Below are 10,395 nucleotides of genomic sequence, written 5' to 3'. Positions count from 1 at the left end.
AGAAAACACAATAGAAATCTAGGGAATAATTAAATAATTCCGATCGGAATCTATTCCGAACATATAGTATTGATACGTGAATCTTACATACAAGGAACTATGCTACTCTAATAATTAGTATAATAGAAAATTTTTATAAATTTCAAACTTTTAATGACAAAATATTGAAACTCTAGATCTTATACATAGAGGAAATTCCCCTATTATGAGATACCGAGTTCATTTTGGGTAAATGCTATATAAGTGTATAGGCAGAATTTAAAAAAATAATAGGTTATTTTGAAGGGAATATAATAAGCTTTAAGATAACGTTTTATAAAATTTAATTCAAATTCCATTTTTTTTTTAAATTAAGGAAATGTAAAAAGTGAACAAATCGCAAAGTCAAAAAATTGTGCTCCTAATATGAGATGCCCCGAGAAATCGATAGTAAAACGCAAAGTATATCGGTATTGCAATTAAAAAACTTTATTTAATTTTTCTAAAATGCAAACGAACACAGCCACTCTCTAAATCTGAATCAGTGGATAATCACTGATACCAGTGCCAAGTATGCCACTATTCACTAATCACCCAGTGACGTATTGCACGTATAGGCACTGGATAATCAGAAGTTCAATTTAAAAAAAAGAAGATTTGAGCATTATATATCCTAAAATATTGATATTTATATGTTAATTTCAATGTTCTAATGCTATATTCATTGAATTTATGCACTAAAATAAGATTAATTAGATCACATAATAAAAGTTCACTAGGTTAGGAATTAAACATTTTACTCATTGATTATCAGTGGCATACTTGGCACTGATATCAGTGATTATCCTGGTTCAAATTTAGAGAGCAGCGTGCGCGAAAAATGAGCATGCGATAGATTATATCCAGAACTCGTTTTCAAGTAGTTGGAATCAAGTATCGCAGATATAGGCACTCCACATTCATTCTGGTTGTCTTTTTTATTATTGTACAATAACATTTATATTTCAGCAACGATTTTCACTATAACATAGGAGCATGGGTTATTTCACATTAGAAATACCCTGGGTATCTCATATTTCCACGCCTTATGGTTTTAGGATCATCAAATCTAACTTCTGTAATTAAACAATTCAACATATCTCGTATTTTTCTATAAGTACGACCTTATCCTATCACTACATGATGAATTTATTGCCAAATATTTATTTATTAAATAATAAACAAGGTTTAAATGTTCATCTCAATGAAACTTAAAGACATCCAAATTTTAAAATCTTGTTTTACAATAACTACAGGCATGATTTAATAATGAATTTTCTAGTAAATAGTTTTCAATCCAAGAGCAATAAATTCATGGTGGAACCAATAGATATCGTTTATTAGTTTAGCAGAAACGCCGCTATCTCATATTAGGCATCATCTCATAATAGGGGGCTTTCCTCTATAAATACAAATAACCTAGTAAAGGAAAGAAAGAATAAGCGCTATAAAATGCAATCATAAAATAATATAGAATACGTAGTCTTCTCATACACTTATCATTAAAAGTATTAAAAGTAACGCAACTGCTCAAAAATTAAAAATCACGGTCTCTTTTAATATTGACTATTAGGAAGTTCAAATTAATATACGTATAATTAATTGAATTTTTCAAAACTTGCCCCCGCTTGTCCTAGCTTTTAGTATGAAAGATTGAATCTTCTGATCACTAAAGATATAGCACTCAACAACTTCGCTTATTTGTGTGTACAATTTATGTATCGACAGTATTTTAATATTAATGTATAATTTTTAATTTTTATTGGTTATTAAAATTTTAGCCGCAAAACATTTATAAATTCACAATTTCATAATATTTTAATAAAAATGCAAATAGATTAAACAAAAATCAATATCACAATTTTGTATATCTAGAAAAAATACAAACGAAGAATGGTATGCAATTGTCAAATGTTGAAATTCCCGACACCTTGATTACATGCAAATACATAAGCGTGTCACGCAAGGAGTCACGTAGTTTAGGTATCTTCGTGTTATGTCACGTCTACTCGGTGAAGACCGCAGTTAGTGCATGCTAAACTTTGACAGCATACACAGCTATGTTTACGCTCGAGAAACGAGCATCCGAGAGACTGAACGCCGAATAGTTATGAGATGTACACAGAAGTTGAAATGAAATTTTGATATTAATTCTTTTAGCAGGGAGCTTTCCTTAATATGTTAAATGATATATAATTTTTTAAAATAAAATGAAATAAATAATTTTCGGAACAATTTTTTTTTGTTAAACATATTATACATTGCTATTATTAGTTGCATGAAGTTATTTGAAACACGTTTATTTGTTGTTAATTTCAAGGAATTCATAATATAAACACAAACAGAATTAACCTTTAAATAGGTAGATGGTCACAGCATCTCACGCATAGTTATCTTAAAAATTTTGTTCTGGAAAAAAATAAAAAATATTACTCCGAAGTCGTAAAATTTATTATTTTTATGTTTTTCTATCTCATAACCCAAACAACATATTGATATTAAATTAACATCCCAAAAATATTTAATTGCAACTTTGCGAATGTTGTATCAACATCACTAAATTTGGATTCAACAAACATGGTACCATAAACCTACGTATTCGGGAAGATACCTTAATATTTTATCGGCACACCCATTCTCCCAAAAAAGAGGCATAATAATAGGTATGATAGATAGAGCGTTTTTATTATCGGATCCGAAGTATCACCAGAAAAATTTGGAACATATTGTTAGTACATTATTAAGAAATGATTATCCCATTGACTTAATTTTCAATACTATTAATGCACGTTAAAAAATTCTCTTTCATAAAGGTACGATACAACAGAAAGAATCAAGTGACGAAATCAAGACGGATTGTACTTCGTGGTTTGTACTGCTTTATGTTCCAAAAATTTCAGACGAGTTTAAAAGAATTAGTAAAACCTTTAATTCTAAATTAGTTTTTACTGGTTTAAATAAATTAAATAGTTTGATCAAGGGACACAAAGACATTTTTCCAAGAGAAGAAAGAAAAAATGTGGTTTACAAAATTTCATGTAAATCTTGCGATGCCTCTTATGTCGGACAGACAAAAAGAAAACTAAAAACTGGATTGGCTGAGCACCGCAATCATATTAACCGAAATAGTAACAACTAATCGGTGATCACAGAACATCGTATTGAATTTGATCATGATTTCGATTGGGAGAATGGCGCGATTTTAGATGAAGAACGTTCTCTGAATAAACGGTTAATATCGAAATGCCTTCATATATTAATGCAACAAAATAGTCTGAATTTACGCTCAGATACAGAAGGTGTACACCATATAATTACATACAATTACTAAAAGATATCAAATAGTTTTATATTTTCGATTATACAAAAATTTTTGTTTATGTATCGACGTTATCTTTCTCTTTTTATTTTCGTATTTTGACCTGACATGTCTTTCCGATTATATTAAGTGTACTAGTCATGTTCCGTTCGAGCTACGATCAACATGCGTTTTTTAACTTGATACCTTTTAGTAAATATTAATATTAATTAGTTGATCCAATGTTGAGACGAATTCCTTTTATGTCTTGGAGTGAGTCACCAGTTTTATTGTTAATTTGAAACTTGTTCAACAGAAATATTTATAAGATAATGTTAATGTTTCGAATAGATTAGAACATCAAATCTGCTAATCTGATGGTGATTTTTCCTTGACATGAAGGGATTGAAATTTGTTTGGCTGAAGATGGTTCCAAAGTGAACTAAAACGTACTATTTTTTGGAATAAAGAATCAATTTTTTGGATTGAAGAATTAAGATTGCGTATTAATTATCACGTTGACTCTCATTCGCCTTGGTTTTGGAGTTTTTTTGTTATTTGGATTCAACATTGAAAAAATATTCACACTTCAACATTCAATTTTGCAATATCTGAGTAACGTTCTTCCAATGTTCTATGGAAATATTGTTTTAACATTGCAGCAACATTAACAATCAATGAAAAAAAATTAATATAAATTTAACACATTGAAAAAATATTTATACTTCAATATGCAACATTGCAACATCTCAACAATGTTCTATCAATATTCAGTGATGTATGGGTGTAAAAATATAAATAATGTAAATTTAATATACATAATATAATAATGTAAATTTAATATACATAATATAAGAGAGTAGAGTAAATCGGACCTATTCGCAATTTTTGCTCTCTGTATGCGTAAATAAAGTTCGATCGTAAAACCGAAGGTGCCATTGGAAAGATTATTTAATTCCTTTCATTTTTGCTTTATATCATTTTGACGTGTCCCTCATCTTTGTTGAACTATAATGAAAAATGTAAAAATGCTTTTTCTGGTCCACTAATGATTCCAAATCGGACACTTCTATTTTTATGGACTTTTAGACAGAATTTATATTTTAATGTATTTTTGTTAGCATTGAATAAAAACGAGCAATTTGACAGTCAAAGATAAAAATTTTATTCAGAAAAACAATTACTGACAGTTTATATTTTAATAGAATTGAAATCAATAAAACTCAATTAATCTTGTGAGTCTGATGACACATGATATTTTACTAATTTAATTCCTTGGACCAGATCTAGTCGGCCGATCACCAGCCAATAAGTTATCTACTGTACTGTCCAATTTGGACACGGGCCCTTTTGAACTTGGAACAAATTTTACAATAAACCGCAAAAGTGATCACAAAACATTTGATATTTTTTAATTCTACTCTTTTTAATTATCTTAAATCAATTACTTTTCAAATTTTTAACACCTTTTAAATATTAATTTATAAGTATCTTCTTTTTTAAAAAATTTTCACACGATGGCTGAAGATACATATTTGCGTCTATTCTATGAATATTTTGACAGAGAACTGTCAAATTGCTGTCACATGTTCGGTGTCTTATAAGGACTTTACATTATAAATACTACGCAAATCTGCTTAACCGCATTCATTTAAAAAGGTCCTATTTGGAACATGGTCCGATTTAGGCCACTCTCTCCTATATTATCATAAAATGTATAAAAGTACAAAAATAAAAACTGGAATGTCCTGAGAACTTCACTTATCTATTTACAGATGAAGTATTTAAACAAGTCGAGTACGTTAACCGTATAAAAAAAAATACAATAGAAAAATATTAAAATATTGCATCTAATTGAACTAATATTACAGCACAGACAAAAGAGCAGCAAGTATCTTCTATGACACATGTAATACATTTATACAGTTTCTAATTGCAAAATGTTATGGTCATTTTAATTTCGTCATTTTGACTTTAAAACATACATATAGGGAATACGAATCAATTCTTAATATTTCATTAATTAATATTACAGCAGCGCTCGATGTTCGTTGAGGCGCTAATAATGATTGTTACGGCGTTGGGGCATAGCGTGATTGATATAGTACCGTTTGATAATTGGACCAATTAGAAATTGGACCAATTACCAAACGGTGCCGCATATCAATCGCGCTACCCCAACGCCATAACAATCATTATATTGCAGTCGTGCTGTTTACAGTTGTTGTAATGCCAGTTGATCTCTTTTAGCGGTGCGTCGATAATTTAATGCAATTGTCCCGGCTGCCTAGTTAGTACAAGTAGAGATTTGCCGCGGCGCACAGCGTGTCGCGCCGTTGCGTCGCTCCCGGCTGCGATGGTCGAGATTTACGAGGCGATTTACAAATTGGCGGTTATTGTGTCCCGCTTCGGAATGAAACCGTCCCGTAAATCAAAACGTCTGCCGTTCATTAAACGTCAGACCAATCCGGGAAATCGGCCGCCTCGCAGTGCTTCCGCCACCGTACCACCGACGCCCGTTACCGCTGTCTCCTCCTTCATTTAGCCTGACCTAGCGCTTCCATCATATGCGCCTGCAATCCTATTGTGCCCTGACAGTGCGGCACGCTCCGAATTTGTCGGATCTGTCGACGATAAACGTAAATCGGACAACGGCTTGTTTTCCCGAAACAACGCCAAAACCTGTGAGAATCGAGTAAACACGCGATGTCAAAAATAGTTAAATCCTTGTGAGACCGCGTACGCCGGCGTAGTTGGCCTGTCGATTTAAATCACGCTTCAATTTAATCAATTAACACATCGCCAAGATTCTCCGCTTAATTTTTCAAACTAAATTGATCAAATTAAACTTTGGTATGACTATTTTTCGCAATGACTGGGATAAACAAGTTCATTTCATAACTCTAAAAGCTAAAATTAATCAAAAATTAAGTTATTAATGTTCATCCATATTTTTTATACACTAATAATCAATATTTTAGAGACATTATATACACGGTATACCAAAATTCGTGACTCAAAATGCTAGAAAAATATAAAAATTCTCGAAAAATTAGGTAAGAATTTGTAAATTTTTATTTTAAGCAGTAACTTTAAGAGATAATAAGGAGAGTTTTAACATGGTAAATAATAAACTACATTTATATAGACGATCATTAATAATATCGCAAGCGCAACTCATAAACAGAGGTGGTCTTCTAAACGTAGTCTATATAATTGGCTATATTTAAATCCTTATGTCTCAAAAAAACTCCTTGAAATAAAATTTTATATAAATAACTCTTTTACTTAATTTTTGAAATACTATCTTGCTATAAAGAGTTTTTGACAAAGGACCCGGAATAATCCTATATGAAACTGGGTCCCGGTGAAATCAAATAGTTTTCTTATATGTTATAATCTATCACCTGCTAAACAAAACATATAAATTTTAACGCAAAAAAATAAACAGTTTTCATGTTCGATTTATCTACAGTCGCTGACATCTCAACATAAAATACTCAATAACTTCTAAACTGCTGACCTAAAATGGATAAAATTATAGCGTGTTGAAAAGGTCTCAGCAAGGACTATAAGAATATGAAAGAAAAAGTGGGATATCTTACTTGAAAAATTTGAGTTGACTTTGACCTACCTTGGCGATGCCACCCAAAGTCAAACTGATGAAGCTAGCGACTAGGCCTTTGAAACTACAACGTTTATCTAAAATTGAAATTATTAAGAAGTCACAGAATAAAAACATGTTATTTTGTTATAATATAAACTTTAATTTGCCGGCAATAAACAATAAAACAAACAAACCAAAAACAGACGTTTCGATCCCTGTTGGATCATTATCAATGTTACAATATAAACATTGTCACAATATTGACATTGTCTCTGAACACACTAGAGAGATGGCCATTTCACTCTCATCGCATTGTCTGATAATTTGATATTTTTATATTATATTGGCATATGTTCTATAAGATACAATTTCGTTCTAATCCGCATACTATGTCCAGAAGTTCACATTTTTATTGACTACAACCATTGTACAAGCTTCATGTTATACTGAGCGTGATTTTTTTTATTACATGAATACTGTGAGTCTTATAAGTTTTGCGATTGAGAGTGAATTATAATTTTTATATTCTAATTTTTTAAATATTTTTACCGTTTTACTTTTATATTGTAACATTGATAATGATCCAACAAGGATCGAAACATCTGTTTTTGGTTTGTTTATGTTTTATTGTTTATTGTCGGCAAATTAAAGTTTATATTATAACGAAATGACATGTTTTTATTCTGTGACTTCTTAATAATTTAAATTTTATAACGACTAAATTTTAGGCTCATAGCCCTTTTTCGTTCTGTTCTTTTTTAAATTTATTGAGCCTTATCATTATGATATTTTTATCTAAAACATTTTTTTTATAAAACTTATAGTTTTCCAGATATTTTGCCGTTTCGGAATATTTTATGTTCTTTAAATGATTATATTATATAGTGGCATATACATATAATTATATATCCCACATATAATTACATACTATCATATATAATGTCCAAGATATGTACACATGTATAAAACGATACTTTGTTACAGAATGTGTAATATAATTTCCAGGATCTGAATGATGAAAATAACTTAATAAATAAATAATTGAGAAACAATTTTTTATTAAGTAATATAATTGCATATCGCATGCGCACGTATAAACACGCACGCACACACGCACGCATGCACTCATGCACACTGGACCAGACTTTTACCACGTCCATGTCGTTGGTCTTGGATTACGTTAAGAGTAGGGAATTACACTACATATTCTACAACAAAGTGTCGTTTTATACATATGTACATAGCTTGGACATTATATATGATAGTATGTAATTATATGTGGAATATAATTATATGTGGCATCATATATAATCATATAAGGAATCACATAAAATATTCCGAGACGGCACAATATCTGGTAAACAAAGTTTCATAAAAAAATGTTTTAGATAAAAGTTGTAGAGTTTAAAAAGACCTAGCCGCTGGCTTTATCAGTCTGACTTTAGATGGCGTCGCTAAGGTAGGGCAAAACAAACTCAAATTTTTTAAGTGAGGCACCCCATTTTTTCTTTCATTTTCTTATAGTCCTTCCCGAGACCTTTACAAAACGCTATAATTTTATCCATTTTAGATCAGCCGTTTGGAAGTTATTGAGTATTTTATGGTGCGATGTCAGCGACAATAGATGAATAGAAAACGAAAACTGTTCATTTTTTTGCGCTAAAACTTATATGTTTTGTATAGCAGGTCATAAGCTATAACATATGAGAAAACTATTTGATTTCATCGAAACCCAATTTCATATAGAATTAGTGCAAGATTCTTTTAAACACCCTGTGTATGGTACATATACAATAAAAAATATTATCAAAGTTAGTACTTGTTAAAACACGTATTCACGTGTGTTCAATTTTTATTATATCCGAATGTTAGTTTTATGTAATATAAATGTGTTATTTGAATACTTTTTGTCAAATTAATATTCATCTATTAGTGTTAAAATAACGTAATTTACAATCAAATGACCAAATAATAGAAAATTGATGTATTCGAAAAAACAAAATACAAGATAAATGAATAACATGTGCTAATTTAACATATTATAAGTGCTAATTTTATTGAAATGTATTAAATTTAATATATAGGGGAACCTGGGATATAATAGTTAGGTTTTTCAAATTTTAAACATATTAAAAATAAATAAATCATCTTTGTTATATATTAAAATATTCTTTGCAGTATTTACCATAAGAAAAACTTAAGTTTTACTGCAAATGTATAGATTAATAGGACGAAATTATTGTTTTATGAGAGTGTGTCGTAACCTCGTTATGTCATTTATTCGGGGTATAATGGGATCTTAACAAAAGTATCTTTTTAAAAAAAGTTAAAAAAAGGCTCCAAGTGTGCATGTACCTTCCATAAAAACTGTACTTTACATAAACTAAAGAAAAACCGTTACATAAATAATATAGTTCAAGTGCTAATATGGTTAATTTTTTATTATAAATTACCCCTCAGTAGTACGTATGAATGTATTAAAAAAAAATTAAATCAAATCTTTAAATTACGCCAATTGCAAAACGAATATATAATTTCTTGCAACATATAACATATACTATTGTATTTTGTAAATTGCGAAAAGAACATATATTTTATTGCAACATATAACATTTAATTAACGAGACAAAATGATACGTACCTTTATCTTTCTATTCAAGAATCTTTTATATTTGCAATGGAATACAACATTTAATCTAAAAAAAATTAAAGACGAAGCATCACAAAATGGGAAAATTTTATTAAAATAAAAATTTTTATGTAAAGATACTTGGCGCGCTGCTAGACCTGAAAATATAATAAATGTTACATAAAGGAATAAACAATGTTTACTGTTTAATTAACATTAATTAACATTAAAATTACAATCACAATTACAATTAAGATTATAATTAATTTTAAATCTACTTTTAAATTTAACTTAAACCGCATGTCTTACAAATCTGAAATCATTATTCTAGTCTTATACGCTTTTACAATATATAATGCACACCATATAAATACTTAATCTATATTAAATCTAAGCCGCATACCTATCTAAATCTGGTCGAACATATGAACACGTTGTATATTATTAATTCTCTTTCTTAAATCTCTTTATTACTTTTCATATTTGGTATTTTTAATTATTTGCTTGTACGCACGCACACGCACGCATGCACGCATGCACGCACGCACGCACACACACACACACAAACACACACACACACACACACACACACACACACACACGCACACACACACACACACACACACACACACACACACACACTGTATATTGTTAGTCCACCTTATTTGCTTTCTTAAATCTCTTCATTATTTTTTTTTATTCGAAATTATTTGATGATCGTCTTATTATATTTTGAAGTCTAGCAGCGCGCCAAGTATTTTTACATAAAACATTTTATTTTAATAAAATTTTCTCATTTTGTGATGCTTCATCCATAATTATTTTTAGATTAAATGTTGTATT

Source organism: Trachymyrmex cornetzi, unplaced genomic scaffold, assembly GCF_001594075.2.
Source record: "Trachymyrmex cornetzi isolate Tcor2-1 unplaced genomic scaffold, Tcor1.1 scaffold1574, whole genome shotgun sequence".
Taxonomy (NCBI): domain Eukaryota; kingdom Metazoa; phylum Arthropoda; class Insecta; order Hymenoptera; family Formicidae; genus Trachymyrmex; species Trachymyrmex cornetzi.
Note: the sequence above shows the minus strand (reverse complement) of the source record.